Consider the following 17,155-nt stretch of genomic DNA (forward strand, 5'->3'; position numbering starts at 1 on the left):
TCTAGATGTTGGAAGCATCTCTTCCTTCAGGAGGTGTATAATGAGTGACTTTACTGCGTACATTCTGACAGTAGAGAAGCTCCTGGCCTCTAGTTACTGTAGGAAGAAGTTGCCTTTGGCCTAGAGGTAGGAGAAGACTGTGGGGGAACTAAGGGAAGTATGTGTTTTTTGTTTATCTTCAGGGGGTCCTGCTTAAAGTGGCAAACTACCTACATGAAGCCCAGTATAGGGGGATGGGGCAAACTACCTACAGGGGAAACTCTAAGATACAGAGCAAACCATCTACAGGGGACCCTACATACAGGGGAAGGCTACCTCCAGACTGATCTATGCTAACCTTGAAAAGCAGTTGCAAGTAGCAACATCCTAAATACCAGGTATCATCCCACATCTTACTAAAGAGAAGGCGTTAACCAATTGTTTGACTGAATACAGAAAAACGACTGCATAAGCATCCAAATTACCCTTGTCAGAAACAAAGTTCCCCACTCCAGTTCTAAACCAATTTAAGCCATCATTCAGAGTTCCCAGTTAATTATCTTCCAGAAGTAAATCATCCAATACTAGTCAAAGCAAAGTCTCCTCCAAAAGGATTACCTTATTCAAATCAGCAAAAAAAAATTCACGTTTTCATACATTAATGGATCAATTAAATTTTTTCTAATCAACTGGTAACAGATTTGTAAATCACTTCTATAAAAAAAAATCTTAATCCTTCCAGGACTCATCAGCTACTGTATGCTACAGAGGAAGTTCTTTTATTTTTTAATTTATTTTCTGTCTGACTCTCTGCTGCCACCTCTGTCCATGTCAGGAACTGTCCAGAGCAGGATAGGTTTGCTATGAGGATTTGCTCCTACAGTGGACAGTTCCTAAAATGGACAGTAGAGAGCACTGTGGTCAGGCAGAAAGAAAGAAAAAAAAATTCATGTGGAGCATACAGCAGCTGATAAATACTGGAAGGATAAATATTTTTTAATAGAAGTAATTTGCAAATCTGTTTAACTTTCTGGCATCAGTTGATAAAAAAAAATAAAAAAATTCCGGTGGGACAGTTGTTGAAAAGCATGATGGTTTTAACTTCTTATGGTGTCATCCAAATGAACTGTACCACATTAGCTGTGCATGTTAATGTTGTGGCCACTATTATGAAAAATCACTAGCGCAGCACTGTGCAGAATAGTAATCTTTCTAAATCGCTTTCACTTTGGTGCCATAACACCTTTACTGAGCATCCATTCTTACTGCTCCAAGTCACTTAACTATATTAAAACATATTTGATTTTATTTACCTTTTTTTTAAAAAGCTCTACTAGCTGCAACAGCAAATGGGAGCTCAAACAGAGCCCCCCAAAAGTGGAATTTAATAGGTAATCACTGATTTCTACTCTACCACAGTGCAAAATATACAATGTGCTGCCAAAGGGTTAACAGGGACACCCTGCTGTTAATAATAATAGGATGGGACCAAATTACACAACCAGGAGGTGGTGTATGGTCAAGACAAAAGGGCAGGGGAGAACAAATAGTGGGAAAAGCAGCAAAACACTGTCACAGAGAGGTTAATTGGACTGTTGACTGTGTGAGGGGCTTCTGATGTAATGCACCGCTATATAGCAGCTCAATAGGTGGCTGCTGTTTTCAGACACATTTCATTAATATGTGGACTGAGTGATTTCACCAAGGATACTCCAGCTATTGTCCAGGAGAGGGAATTATGTGTATTATCTGCAGAGTATAACCTACAGCATTTCTGCAGGTAACATTGCAAAGCAAAACCTGCACCAAACCAAGCTGATTTTAGTGCAAGTTTGCTTTTGCAGATTTTAGAGCTCAACATATCAATGTATTTAAAATGTACCTGACACAAGATTTAAAAAATTATAAAATGTGCCTGGCTTAACTCTTTAAAGGGGTACTCCGGTGGGAAAAAAAATATTCTAATCAACTGGTAACAGATTTGTAAATTACTTCTATTAAAAAAATCTTAATCCTTCCAGGATTTATCAGCTGCTGTATGCTCCAAAGGATTTTTTTTCTGTCTGACCACAGTGCTCTCTGCTGACACTTCTGTCCATGCCAGGAAGTGTCCAGAGTAGGAGGAGGTTTGCTATGGGGATTTGCTCCTACTCTGGACAGTTCCTCTACAGCATACAGCAGCTGATAAGTACTGGAAAAATTAAGATTTTAAATAGAAGTCATTTACAAATCTGTTACCAGTTGACTAGAAGAACCACCAGAGTACCCCTTTCAAGAGTTTTTGGCAACAGTTGATTTGTTAACAAAAAATGTGTTTTCCACTTGAGTACCCTTTTAACTGGTTGCTCACACTGCTGCATACAGTTCACTGAAGAGGAGGGGGTATTTTCTTGTTCACTTTCTTCCCTCACACCTCGGAGCTGATCATTGACTGCTCTTCGCACTGAGGCACTGTGAAACACCTAGGCCCACAGATCAGGCCTGTACAGGGCCCTGCTTGTCCTTCCCATACTTTATTTTATGTCAGGACAGTGATTCCCAGGAAATAGCTTCAGAAACAAGGTTGTGTTCCGAACATTGGCGGAACCCCTAGTGGTAATAAATATAGATACATTTGTTAACCAATGCATATTACTAACATACATCTTAGTTTCTACATTATATAAAACATTTTGCAAATGGCAGTGCCAATTTAAGATACAGACATATGAATAGATATTGGATACTTTGAATCCAATCCACACTAATTACGAGAAAACTTTTTATGTAGCGTGTGGACAAGATGTTTTAAAATCTTAGCCACTTCCTCATGACTGTAATGCTCAGCTGCTTCATGAAAAGCCATCATCATTTATAATCCACAGCAAACTTGTCCTGTATGAACCTACCCTAGGTTAAATAGTGCTTGGTTTTTCCAGCAAAATTCCATATAAGTTGCATGTGGATTTAGGTATAGAATGTGTGGATTTTTTCCCCAGATTTTACCTTTTTACCTTTACATTTTCATCTCAAGAAAATTTCAACAATATGTACATGACGTTGGTAAACCCTCATCCACTTTTATTGTATTGAAAAGCACAGTGATTTTCACCTGCGCACACTCACATGTATACTCCTTCACATGCAAACTCACTCCCCCATCGCCCTGTAAGTAGTCGCCTGGGCGAGAAGCTATACTTATCTAGTACAGTCACTCTGGCCATATTAACACCCTCCGGATCGATTAACAGCCCATGTCACTGCTCTGCTTTGTCTGCTTAGGGAAGGGAGAGGGCGTGATTACAGTTCAGCCGACAGGACTAGGTAAGTATAGCTCCCCACCCAGGGGCCTACTTACGGAGTTGGTGGGGAATACTTACAAACTTCATATCCCCAGCATCCTTAGGGACAGGAATGTCCCCCTGGGATGGTGAGGATAAAGATTTAACCATACATAACGCGCTGCCAAGTGTTATATATGGTAAAATATAATGCTTGGTTCCCATTAACTGCCTTTACGGTAAATTTCTATGACAATAACTAAACAATTTTTGCTTTTTAGCTGGCATAAGTTTTATTTAGTGGGTGTTTCAGTAATGTCCCTACTTGGCTAGTTGTAACAAGTCACAAATGGGGCTTTACAAACATGTGACTTTTCATGCCAAAGACCTGACATAATTCTGTTATTCTCTGTAATTTACTTTCTTCCTATCCATTCCCATCTGGGGACATTTGCTTACATTACAACAATAATAAAGATTTTAGACCAATCTTTACCATCTTTAAATATTTTTTTTCTGAAACCTACTCTGACATTAAATGACAAAACTCAAAGCCAATGCATACAAAGAATAGTATATATGAGACCTGATGCATATTCATCCAAATAACCAAACCCTATTGTTACCTGATCGTACTGACTAAGAACCATCACAGAAAACTACTATGGTTGGAAATGAATGTAACAAGCAACACATAGGAAGAAATGTTATTTAAATTGCACTAACAGTGGAAACTTTCCATAGTGAGGAGTAGTAACTGGTGAAAGCCTGGGAAAGCTTATTAAATAAACATTGATTTCCTGATCTGCCAACTACTATTTACTGGTTCAATGAAGGATAAAAACCTACTTTGCTGAAAATGTGGTGGACAAAAACATAACCCGCTGCTCGCAGTCATTATTTCTTTATTAGCCATGTGACTGCACGCGTTTCTGGGTCTTCTATAAATTGCACATTAAATTACGCTGTCTCCTATGGTTTCTGTTGTGCCAAAAATATAACTACAGCAACAGAAAGGTACAGACAGCTGTGCAAAGGGAGATCGGAAGGCAAAAGTCCCCAGAGACTTGCATTCATCCTATCGCTCCTTTAAAATAAAATTGAATACTGTCTATACTGTGCATAGGTAGAGAGCTGTCAATCAGCAACAGGTGAGTGTGTATGGTGTGTGTGAGTGTGTGAGTGTGTGTGTGTGTGTGTGTGTGGGGGGGGGGGGGGGTTAACAGCTTATGAATACCACAGACTACTAAGTGTATGCTCGCTCTGTAGTCCATAGCTAATAAACTGTAAAGGGAACCTTTCATGTATGTCATGTTGCACCTGCTGAGGACATCATACCGTGGTTCCATTTGCCTGTCTATGGAGTTCACTGTGGATGGCCTCGCCCACCGACCAATGATTGATAGGCTCTTCCCTAAGCACTTCAGACCAGAAAGAATATATGTTCTACCAGGATACTCCAATAAGTAGTTACTGAAGTGTAATGGTACTAGGTATTGCAGTGTGGAGTCCTGACTAGTACTATATCACTATAAGGCAAGGTATGTTGCAGAACAGGATTATGAGGAGGGCAAAAGAAACAATTGTATATATATATATATATATATATATATATATATATATATATATATATGAGCCTCCAGCTTCCAGATCCTTTAGCACTTTCCAGACAAAGCACTGGAATCCCCAGCACAGTCAGGTTATTTGAACATTTATTCATGTGTGTTTGTCTTCATTGTGTCTGAGCTCCATCTGGGTCCAGCTTTTACTCCCTTTTTTCCATCTGGTCATGCAAAGAATTTTTGACATTTTTCTCCGGAAATGTTTTTATGTACTCTATGCATTGTGTTTTAATAAAAATGTAATTTTTTGTATGAGTTTTCAAATTATTATTATTATTATTATTATTATTATTTTTTTTTTTTTTTTGGGGGGGGGGGGGGGGTAATAGCTACACCAAGTGTAAGACTTTTCAGTTATCGGGAATATCTGTCTATACAAGTGCCAATGTTCTGGCAAACAGCTTATTAGTGGGGATGCATGCTGGATTCTCAATGACCAGATATTCATGAACTATCCTAAGGCTAAGTCTATCCATTTAATAAAAAAAATAAAAAAAAATCCCAGAAAATCACAAAAAAAAAAAGCACCTAGTCTAGTGGAGTGGGATAAGACTGCAGGGACTCTGGGATCAGGCTGGCACCGCTGTGGGTGGCGGAGATGTACAGCGGTATCAGGGGCATGCACTGCGGCTTCACAGGTAATAGAAATCTATGGTCTCCATGTCTCCTCCCCCCGTACACACAAATGCTGTCAGCTCAAGTACAGTATGAGCTACCCCCCACCTGTATTGTCATATACCTGCGATATAAGGGTTTATTTAGATTTTTACTAACTAACTGCAACTCCCAGCATGCCCTGACACAGCCTACGGCTCTGCAGCTGACACAAACTAAACTACAACCTTCAGGATGCTGCATTATAACTTATACAATACAATTACCGTATATAGTGCAACATGCTTGTAGTTGTAATTTTGTAACTAACTGCAACTCCCAGCATGCTCTGACACAGTCTATGCCTCTGCAAAAAAACACAAACATTGTTCATCTCCCAGTGCAATAAAAAAATGTGCAACAAATGACGGAAGCAAAGGACCACAGGAACAATCCAGAAAACATCCACGCAGTAATACGCTCTTAAAAGACACCTGCAGCTGCATATAACTTATCCCCTATCCACAGGCCCTTATTAGTCCCCTTAACCCCTTAACAGTCATGGTTCCAGGAATGATGCTGAAGCTCAGAAAAGAAGGATAGTTTTGCCAATAAACTACATGGCAAAGGTCTGGTTAATAAGTATTGCAGCACGTTTATAATAACTCAAGGTACAATGCAATACAGCCCTCAGCATATTGGTCAAAAAAGTAACATCCATTTTATACAGAGGATTCAGGGAACTAGAAAAAAAAGCATATTTTAGAAATAAACATACAAAGAGGATTTTAATTTAAGGTCTACACTGGCTAAATAGCTATATGACCCTTTATAGGTAATACAATCACATATCTATAGCCATACGTACAAACACAAATTATCTTCCATACTCTGCACCATCTAAACAGACTGTTCTATAGTGATTTGATTTGACTAGGCCATGTTTATTCCCAATTATACTTCTAATCTAGGTAAAGATCCGAAGAGAGGTTCTATTTTCTTCTCCACAAAATGTAAAATGCAACATGTCTATAGTAAGACCATTCTAAAGTACTACACACCAACAAGTGCAGACAAGGCCACCAATGTATTACTACAGACACTGGTTCTATGTAGCAGTTTATGACTGAGATTGATTCTATCCCGTATCACTGGACATCGGAGAGTTTGATAATTCCCATCCCTCTCCAAATACTGATGCTTTTCATATAACATCTGAGAAAGACAGATAAGATGAAGAAATTGGACACCAATCTATCCACTCTCAATTTCTCCTCATATAATGAATCCAAATTGATTGTCATAACATAATGTTCTTTTTTATTTCCAACAGACTGTGTTCAATTAGCTTCTAAAACATTGTCGCAATTTTTATATCTTCCTCAAAGATTAAAATAGAATGCAATATGCCAGAATGCATAATGGAGGCCCCAGGCAGCCCCACAATCAGATTATCCTACAAAACCATATTAAATTAATTGTTGGATGTATGCAGAGCTGGAAAATGGATATGACGAGTTCTCCCGGATTGCTACATTGCTAGCCATGTAACATGATACAATTCATGTGAAATTGCCCAGTAATTCAATCTTTGTGCTTTGTGTTATCTTTTATTTTAGCAAAAAAAAAAAAGAAATGAACAAAAAATGCAATTTCAAATGAGTAGAACGTTCTATCTAGGTTCTGCCACAAATAAAGAATTCAATCTGCATTAATTACTTTAGATAGCAATCCTTCCTACACTACATCTAACTATAATGAAATCATGCCTCATACTTACTGTAAGTCGCCTCATCCAGTTGTGAAGGACACATTCCATATAAAAGAGCCTCCAAGAGGGAGAAATAAGGGAATAATTCTAGATAGCACTGCAAACACCATAAAAAGGACAAGAGGGTGACTGGTAGCAAGGAGGAGGCTACACGCTAAGCAGGATACAGCTGAATAGCTGGGGTAGGTTAAATTCAGAGTATATCATAAAACACATAGTACATGTGGCAATAAAGTGCAAATGGTACAATACTCATAAGAGGTCAATGGTTGCCATCCAAGGTTCATAAATCATGTGCAAAAATGCAAAATATAAATACAAGAGATACTCTAAATACACAGAAAGTGAATTACCACTTCTTACCACGGGGTGTGGGAAGGAGCTCCTCAGCGAAACGTCGGGTGGTGGAGGCACATGCTTGCATCTAGTCCCACTGTGGTAATTCACTTTCTGTGTATTTAGAGTCTCTTTTATGTTTTGCATTTTTGCACATGATTTATGCACCTTGGATGGCAACCATTGACCTCTTATGAGTATTGTACCATTTGCACTTTATTGCCACATGTACTATGTTTTATGATATACTCTGAATTTTACCTACCCCAGCTATTCAGCTGTATCCTGCTTAGCGTGTAGCCTCCTCCTTGTCGGTCCTCCTGCACTTTGCTACCAGTCACCCTTTTGTGCTTTTTAGGTGTTTTTAAATGTTTGTATTTTTGTGCATATGTGTTTAATAAAATTGATTCTTTAGCATTACTACTTGGTCACTATACATCTTATTTTGTCAGTTTTCTGTTGATATTACAGAGCAAGTTGTGAAGTTCTTCCCAGTCTGACCAAAGTGTTTTCTGCTGACACCTTTGTTAGTGTCAGGAACTGTCTAGTGTGCAGGAGAGGTTTTCTATGGGAATTTGCATGTACTCTAGATAGTTCCTGACATGGACAGAGGTGTCAGCAGAGAGCACTGTAGTCAGACAGAAAAGGACTTCACAACTTCCTCTGTAATATACAGCAGCTGATAAGTACTGGAAGGATTAAGATTTTTAAATCAAATTTGTTTAACTTTCTGCCCCCAGTTGATTTGAAAACATTTGTTTTCCCCCGGAGTACCCCTTTAAGTCCAAAACCATGCAGCCCTCAGCACTAGATATGCACTTTCGACCAATAGCAGCTACTGTGGATGCTCTATCATGCACCTTCCAGATATTTCAAACACACTTAACTTGCATGAGCACAGGGAGAGAGCCCCTGAAGCATTACAGTGGAAAACCAATCCGGTAGAGTAAGACCCCCCTGACAATTTTCAGTGTGTACTAATGTTAATATTGGATCTTTATCTATTAAGAGAATAAAGCAAGAAGCTATTCATCTCAAATACTGAGATTTCATATGCATTAAGAATGTCGGAGGCCCTAAAAGTTATGCACCCAATATTGCCATGCTGTTAGGCGTGTTTGAGATTTAGGGTGCATCCCACACTACAATTATCTCACACGGCTGCCGGATCCATCGGTGAACTTTAAAAGCCAGCAGCTACAGTATCTCCATCGGACACATGCTGCACCCCATTCATTTTAATGAGCCTGACTAAAAACCATGGCGGACCACGGTTTTCAGTCTGGCAATAAAAACGGATAGGATTCAAAAAATGAGCCGACCAGAGTCACTGTCTGACTGATTTCGGCTCAATCAAATGAATGGAATACGGCAGTGGTCGGGTTTTAAACTTCCCCTTTGGATCTGGCAGGGCAGGACAAGCAGGGCTCTGTGTAGGCTCCTGGCTTGTCAGCCTGCTGTGTGAGCCAGGGGTGTGTCACAGAGCCAGGGGTGTGTCCCACCCACACTTTCTGTATTATGTCTCTAAACAGAGACACACAGGCAATAGCTGCAGGAACATGCCAGGATTTTTACCAAAAAATATGCATATTTTTTTAATTAATGTATATTACAATCAACATTATACAAAGTTTTTTCAAATGACAGGTACACTTTAACCTATCTAATGCTTTGTGTAACTACGCAGACATTTTCTTTATATATGGGGGTGTCTGACAACCTGTTAACCTAAAAAACAACCTCCTAATCAAAAGTTAATGTATCTTATATTTATGGAGCGCTTAAAGGGGTTTCCCACATATATAATATATATGCATAAGAGAACAATGTGTTGTGATGAGAACATATTTTCCCACAACCCCCCCTTGCTGGCATGCACAGTAGAGACTAATAATTAAATAAATGCCAGACAGTCTCAGTGGATGTCCTTTTCAGAAATGATTGTACATAAAAAAATATGTTTAAAGGGGTACTCCGCTGCTCAACGTTTGGAACAAACTGTTCCGAACGCTGGAGCCGGGAGCCCGTGACGTCATAGCCCCGCCCCCCCCCAATGCAAGTCTATGGAAGGAGGCGTGACAGCAGTCACACCCCCTCCCTTTGACTTGCATTGAGGGGGTGGGGCGCGATGTCATGAAAGGGCAGGGCTATGATGTCAAAAGCTCCCGGCGCCGGCTCCGGCATTCGGAACAGTTTGTAACAAACTGAGCAGCGGAATACCCCTTTAATTTCACACAATGCATTAGTTGAGACCTATTTATCTCCATGGGAAAACCTCTTTAAGAAGTGATGCCTCCGTTAATGGGTTAATCAGTATCTATCACCAACTGTATTTGTGTCATTGTGGCTTAGTCAACATACAAAACATGTAAATGTGAAGAAGAAACAGAACCTTGGCACTGCTGGAGCCTCTCTGTATGTGTGCCCACTACGGCAGCGTATGTGTCCTGTGCTCCTTATGCAAAGCTATGGATGGTGCTGCACGGCTGAATATGGAACATATGGCAGCAATCTTGATAGAAGAAATAAGTCGGAGCACTCACCCAGTAGACGTTTGAAGAAACCTGAAACTTTATTCTTATTTCAGCATTGGAGCAGGTCACAGGAGTAGTGCGGGAGAGAGGATCGGCGTGGGGGGTGGGCAAACGGACCACGTTCGTGCGGGATCGCGCTTCGTCAGGCCCCTAGTGTGCTTCCATAACCTGCTCCAATGCTGAAATAAGAATAAAGTTTCAAGTTTCTACTGGGTGAGTGCTCCGACTTATTTCTTCTATCAACATATAAAACAACTTTACGTAAAGACGACTGTTTAACTGTAAAAGTTTAATACACTTGTATATTGTTAGAGTAGAAAAGTTACCATAAGATTAGATTTACTTATTGTATTAAACTATGATCTTGATAACTTTTCACAAAAAGAAAAAAGTGAAACAATTTTGCCTGGTAAACTTAAAATGTGGAAGAGTCGCTTGGAAGTAAATTATGTTTGGTGACACTGAGCATATTCAGGGAACCAGCAATTTATCAAGCGTATTCTTGCGACCTTTATAAATCAAAAGAGTAAAGTTAGAGAGATATATTATTCATCATGCAATACCCAAAATAAATTACTTCTTAAGACATTTAGCTCTGGTGTACTGTGTTTATTAGAGATCATGATAGAACTGCAGACCTGACACTCAGAAAGCTGCACATATTTTATAGGGGATGGTGCTTACTTGGTGGCCTTAGTACACCTTTTGATTTTCATACTTAGCAGTTCTAAACTTGATAAAACCATGGCCTATCATTTATACAAACATGATGGAATGGGGTGGGGGGGGACGCAACTAAAAGTATGCATGGAAGGAGTAATGTGTATATAGATCACCACATCAAAAATGATTATTTATACATAAAACAAAGTATGGATCATTTTATACACATGGGAAGCTAATTAATGCATAATGCATACAGAAAGTTTTCAGACACAATCACATTTAAAGGGGTACTCCGGCACTAAGACATCTTATTCCCTATCCCAGCGGTCTTCAAACTGTGGCCCTCCAGCTGTTGCAAAACTGGGACCCCGGTGTTCTTGCACGCAGCACCCCCCCCCCCCCTCCCGTAGGCTTGCATTGAGGGGCAGAGCGTGACGTCACACGGGGGCGGAGGTGTGACGTCACACGCTGCCGGCCCAGTGGTCGCCAGTAAACAGACCCGGAGCGGACACGCTCCGGGGACTGATTACAAACGGGGTGCCGCATGCAAGATCACGGGGGTCCCCAGCGGCGGGACTCCCGCGATCAGGCATCTTATCCCCAATCCTTTGGATAGGGGATAAGATGTCTAAGCACCGGAGAACCCCTTTAAGTAATGGCAAAACTCTGAAGGTGGCCGGAAAATTTTATTTTAATTAACCTGACTTTCAAGTTGAGTAGTGACCTTTGTAAAAGCCCCTTTTTCGTATTAAACAAATACTGTAACATACAAAGTTACTTTTCAGTTAATAATCTTTGCCACCCTTGTGTGAATTAGGGGTTATATTGATACTTAATCCTCTGTATACTATTTTCTGTTGTAAGTATGTTTCACACCAAGAACTATGATATTGTTAATATGTTGTTTCAATGCAGAATAGATGTCTATCTGATTTAGCTGAAGAGTTTGAAGAGAATTGCCTCAGAATTGAAAGTGTCAATATTAGGAGTAGTTGACAGAAAGCTCGACATTAGAATTTATAGTGTTGATGGTCCACAGATTTTTAGGGTAATTAACTAACTTTAATATATGATTAACCCCACAAGGGGGGGGGGGGAGAGACCAGGGAGTGGAGGATAATTTCTACATCCTATTTACAATTGGTCACTAGGGTGACCACAAGTATCCCATTTCTACCATCCACCTTATTGTTAAAAAATTATTGCAAAATCCTTTCAATTCTCAAACAGTATTGGCCTCTGCAGACATCAGATGCAGAGGTCATTACAACTTATCCCGCAATTACCTATTGTAGAGGGAAAAATCTTCATGAATATTTGGTTCATAGTTTCTATCAAGAGGAGACCTCTCCCACATGGTTGAGATCTCCATTAACAGGGTCCCACCCATGTGAGAGATGTACCTTCTGTTCATACCTACCTCAGACTAAGCAATTTACCTATCCAGTGGATCATCGAACATATGAGATACGTCAATTTATTCATTGTCAATCTGTAGGAATTATATATGCGGCACAATGTAATTTCCCAAAATTATATATTGGCAAGACGATACAACAGAGAAGAATTTCAAAGCATATTACTACAATAAATACTAGGACAGACACCCCACTTTCATGTCATATGAGAGAGACACATGCAGATAATCCCTTGGCTATCAAATTTTGGGATATTACCGAGGTCAAACTTGAACCTCAACATAGGAATCTCAATATTCAACTTTTACGTGAAGAGTCACGTTGGATTTATCGACTCCAGTCCTCTAGGACTCAATGAAGGGTTTACCTTCTCAGCCTTTTTATGAATAATCAAGCCAGAATTATTTCAAGCATGAAAAATATTACCTCGAGCCCCATAATATAGTCACATCTGTCTAAAATGATCAGACATGTACACCTTAATTAAGCAGATCAGTAATAAGGTAACTGATAGTACCTAGATGGAACATTAATTACAGAATTATTGTCAAATTCCAAATTGTCTGATACATAGGGTGATTCAGGCCCTTACATTGCGTATATCAATGGATAATGTGAGATAACACAGATCAATATGAAATACAGTAGAGATCATAATGATAAATCCAATATGGAATACTACAGATCATTCATTGTGAACACAAATATTGCTATTGTAATGTCAATATTAGTTTATATATAAGGGAGATTACGTTTCCTATGTTGTGCTTAATGATACAATACGAGACAGTAGGTCCCAATACGTAATATAATGTAGACAACAATAATAAATTCAATATGGATTATTAAAATCATTCAATATGAATATACAAATATATCTCAGTTTATCCTATGTAGATCAATGATTAACATAACTGCTGACATAAACCCTTATTGAGTAGATAAAATGAATAGATAGATGATAAATGATACAGCACAGCAATATGCAGACAAGCATTAAGGAACAGCCGGTGCATACTAGTTCTATGCACACATGTGCAAATGCCTTTACTGTTTAATGGTTATTCTCTATCTGTTCGCACAGGTTGAAATGTGCACACATGCGCAGTCACCCTTATACACTGTGGCGACAATTTATCTTGTGCACGCCAGAACGCGCAGACATGCGCAAGAACGATCGGTACAGCTGCTAGAAAAAGTGTGCGCAGCATAAATTAAGCATCTACATCAGGTAAATAGGAACCTAATCAGAGTACTTATGATGCGCACTCTGCTTTGACAGAAGAACACAACTGTCAATCAAGATGATGTAACACAGAAGAGCATCATGGTATAAAAAGGATTAGTCAGCATAATGAAAGTAATTGGATGGAAGCCCTGTCAATCTTTATTGAACCAATCCATGGAGACTTGACAGTGGTTGGCTGCCCGACGAAGTGTGACCTCACTGATAGGAGGTTATAAAAACCCCTGTCAAACTCGTTTGGATGCCATTGCCCCTAAGTCCTTGACACAGCCACTGCCGTGGGAAACGTCGGACGGGTTATGCGTCTTTTGATTTTAAAGTTCTGCCACAGTTTTCAGGAAGGAGGTTAGGTATGGACTGCAGCCATACCACTTCATAATATTTATCACAATTACAGCAAAGCTGCTATCTTACAATAATAGAAGCACAATGAGAACTGTGTGTTAGATATATTTTAATTTCTTTACTTGGCAATAAAAGTTATGTTTTAACAATAAGGTGGATGGTAAAAATAGGATACTAGTGGTCACCCTAGTGACCAATTGTAAATATGACCAAGACTAAAATTGAACTGTTTGGACACAACCATAAACGCTACATTTGGAGAGGAGTCAACAAGGCCTAAGGTGAAAGGTATACCATTCCTAATATGAAACATGGTGGTGTATCGTTGATGTTTTGGGCATGTGTTAACTACAAAGGAATAGGAAATTTGGTCACAATTGATAGCAATATGAATGCAGTAGTGCATCAACAAATACTGGCGGACAATTTGCACTCATCACCCAAGAAGCAGCGCATGGGACGTACTTGGACATTCCAACATGACAATGATCCAAAACGCCAAGTTGACCTGTCATTGGCTACAGCAAAAAAAAGTGATGGTTCTGGAGTGGCCATCTCAGTCTCCAGGCCTCAATATCATTGAGCCACTCTGGGGAGACCTCAAATGTGCAGTTCATGTAAGATAACCTAAGAATTTAGGGGAAGTGGAGGCTTTTTGCCAGGAAAAATGGGCAGCTTTACCATCTGAGAAGATAAAGAGCCTCATCCATAACTACCACAAAAGACTTCAAGCTGTCATCGATGTTAAAAGGGGGCAATGCACTGTTTTAAAGGGGTTGTGCGCAGCACTACCTTTCGGAGCTCCGCTCGCAGCGTCCGGAAGTTCATTACTCCGAACGATGTGTGCGAGCTTCCGTGTTCGCGGCTGCCCCCTCGTGACGTCACGCCTGTCCCCTCAACGAAAGTCTATGGGAAGGGGGCGCGACCGCTGTCACGGAAGTCCGCACACAGCGTTCGGAGTAATGAACTTCCGGACGCTGCGAGCGGAGCTCCGAAAGGCAGGGCAGCGCACAACCCCTTTATGAACTGGGGTATGTAAACTTGTGATCAGGGTCATTTGGGTAGTTTGTGTTGTGATTATGATTTAAGAAGAGTTAACAGTTCTTTGACAATAAATGGCTTCAGCCAACCACTAACCATGAGTGGAAGAAACGTTTTTGTCTTATCATTCATATTCTCTGAACAATAGTTAAGAAATCATAAATTCTGCAACGGTATGTAAACTTATGAGCACAACTGTAACTCAAAATTCTTATGCAGTTGTACCACCCTTCAATGAAACTACACTAATTTTACCCTACATTTTGTTATTGATTGGCTTCACCTTCCTCTATGTTGCATATATGGTGGAGTTGCAAGGCAGTGTCTGGCCTCTGGTGGGAGGTCTTTGCTCTCGATGTTCAGTCCACTCTCACTGTAGCTCTTGTCTGTTTTTTCCTGGCTCTGTCGGTACTAATAAAAGGTGGCTGCTACAGCATTTTGTCATAGCCTCTTAACAGATAATGCCACAGCTTTAGAAAGCTACGACTCTTCCCTCTCGTCTACTGTGGGTTGAGGCAATAGACCAGTTATGCTTCTCTGATACTAACCAATCCTCTTCCTTCTCTGCTTCATGGCCTATCTGGATATTTCTAGGCCTGGCTGCATACGGGTCTGCTCCCTCCAGGTACTCCTGATTCTGATAACTAATGCCCTAGCTACCACTTCACTGAACCGCTTTAATTTCTGTTTCAGAGGTTGCATATAAACTTTGTATGTTTTGTAGGAATTTACAATTTTAAATCATAGGTTAATAAAAACTTTAATTGAAGAATACAAGTGAAGAGCATTCATGGGGAGCATATGATTAACAAAAGTAGCACATATTTGAGCAACCATTATTGCACGTCTGACCACGAACATGCAGCACTGATAAATTCCCGTGTGCGTATTTTCTACAGATACTGAAAATGACAAACATGTTATATGGTCTGCTCTCTCACTTTGGAGCCCTGTTGTATTTCAAGGGCCACATATGGGGTATTTCCCTACTCGGGAGAAATTTTGTTACAAATTTTGGGAGCTTTTTCTCCTTTTACCCCTTATGAAAAGGTAAAGTTGTGGTCTACTCCAGCATGTTGTTGTAAAAAAATTATATTTTTTTACCTTAACATGCTGGTGTTGTCCCATACTTTTTATTTTCACAAGAGGTAAAAGAAAAAAAAGACCCCCAAAATACCCCATATGTGGACATAAAATGCTCTGCGGGTGCACAACATGGCTCAGGAGTGAGTGCGCCATGTACATTTGAGGTGATTTGCACAGGGGTGGCTGATCATTACAGCGGTTCTGACATAAACAAAAAAAAAACACCTACATGTGACCCCATTTTGGAAATTACACCCTTAAGGAACGTAACAAGGGGAAAAGTGAGCCTTTACTACCCACAGGTGTTTCAAGAATTTTGGTTGAAAATGACAAATTTTTTTTTCACTATAATGCTGGTGTTATCCCAAATTTTTCATTTTCACAAGGGGTAATATGAAAAAAGCCCCCCAAAACTTGTAACACCATTTCCTCTGAGTATATAAATACCCCATATGTGGATGTAAAGTGCTCTGCAGGCGCACTACAATGCTCAGAAGAGAATGAGCGCAATTGGGCTTTTGGAGAGAGACTTTGGCTGGAATTGAAGGCCATGTGCGTTTACAAAGCCCCCATGGTGCCAGAACGGTGGAACCCCCCCCATGTGACCACCCCAATTTGGAACTACACCCCTTACGGAATGTAATAAGGGGATGCGGTGAGCATTTACACCCCACAGGTGTCTGAAAGATTTTTGGAACAGTGGTCCGTGAAAATGAAAAATAAATTTTTTCATTTGCACAGCCCACTGTTCCAAAATTCTGATTTTGAAAATTTTGAGAAACATTGGAAAATTGCTGCGGTCTTCCAAAAGTAAAAACATGTCAACTTTATGATGCAAACATAAAGTAGACATATTGTATATGTGAATCAATATATAATTTATTTGGTATCTCTATTTTCCTCAAGCAGAGAGCTTCAAAGTTAGAAAAATGCTAAATTTTCAAATTTTTCATGAAATTGTTGATTTTTTTTTACCAGGAAGTGAAGCAAGTATCGATGAAAATTTACCACTATGATAAAGTAGAATATGTCACGAAAAAACTGTCTCTGAATCAAATTCAAGTATCCCAGGGTTATTAATGCTTAAAGTGACAGTGGTCAGCTGTGCAAAAAATGCTCTGGTCCTTAAAGGGGTTATCCAGGAAAAAACTTTTTTTTATATATTAACTGGCTCAAGAAAGTTACACAGATTTGTAAATTACTTCTATTAAAAAAATCTTAACCCTTTCAGTACTTATGAGCTTCTGAAGTTGAGTT

General features: G+C 39.7%; 1 protein-coding gene across 1 annotated transcript in view; it reads right to left on the bottom strand.

Moving 5' to 3' along the window:
- Positions 1 to 17,155, bottom strand: part of DIAPH3 (diaphanous related formin 3) — an 882,879-nt gene that overhangs the window by 646,068 nt on the left and 219,656 nt on the right. The gene's annotated exons all lie outside the window — the stretch shown is intronic.

Source organism: Hyla sarda, chromosome 2 (genome assembly GCF_029499605.1).
Source record: "Hyla sarda isolate aHylSar1 chromosome 2, aHylSar1.hap1, whole genome shotgun sequence".
In the NCBI taxonomy this organism is placed as follows: Eukaryota; Metazoa; Chordata; class Amphibia; order Anura; family Hylidae; genus Hyla; species Hyla sarda.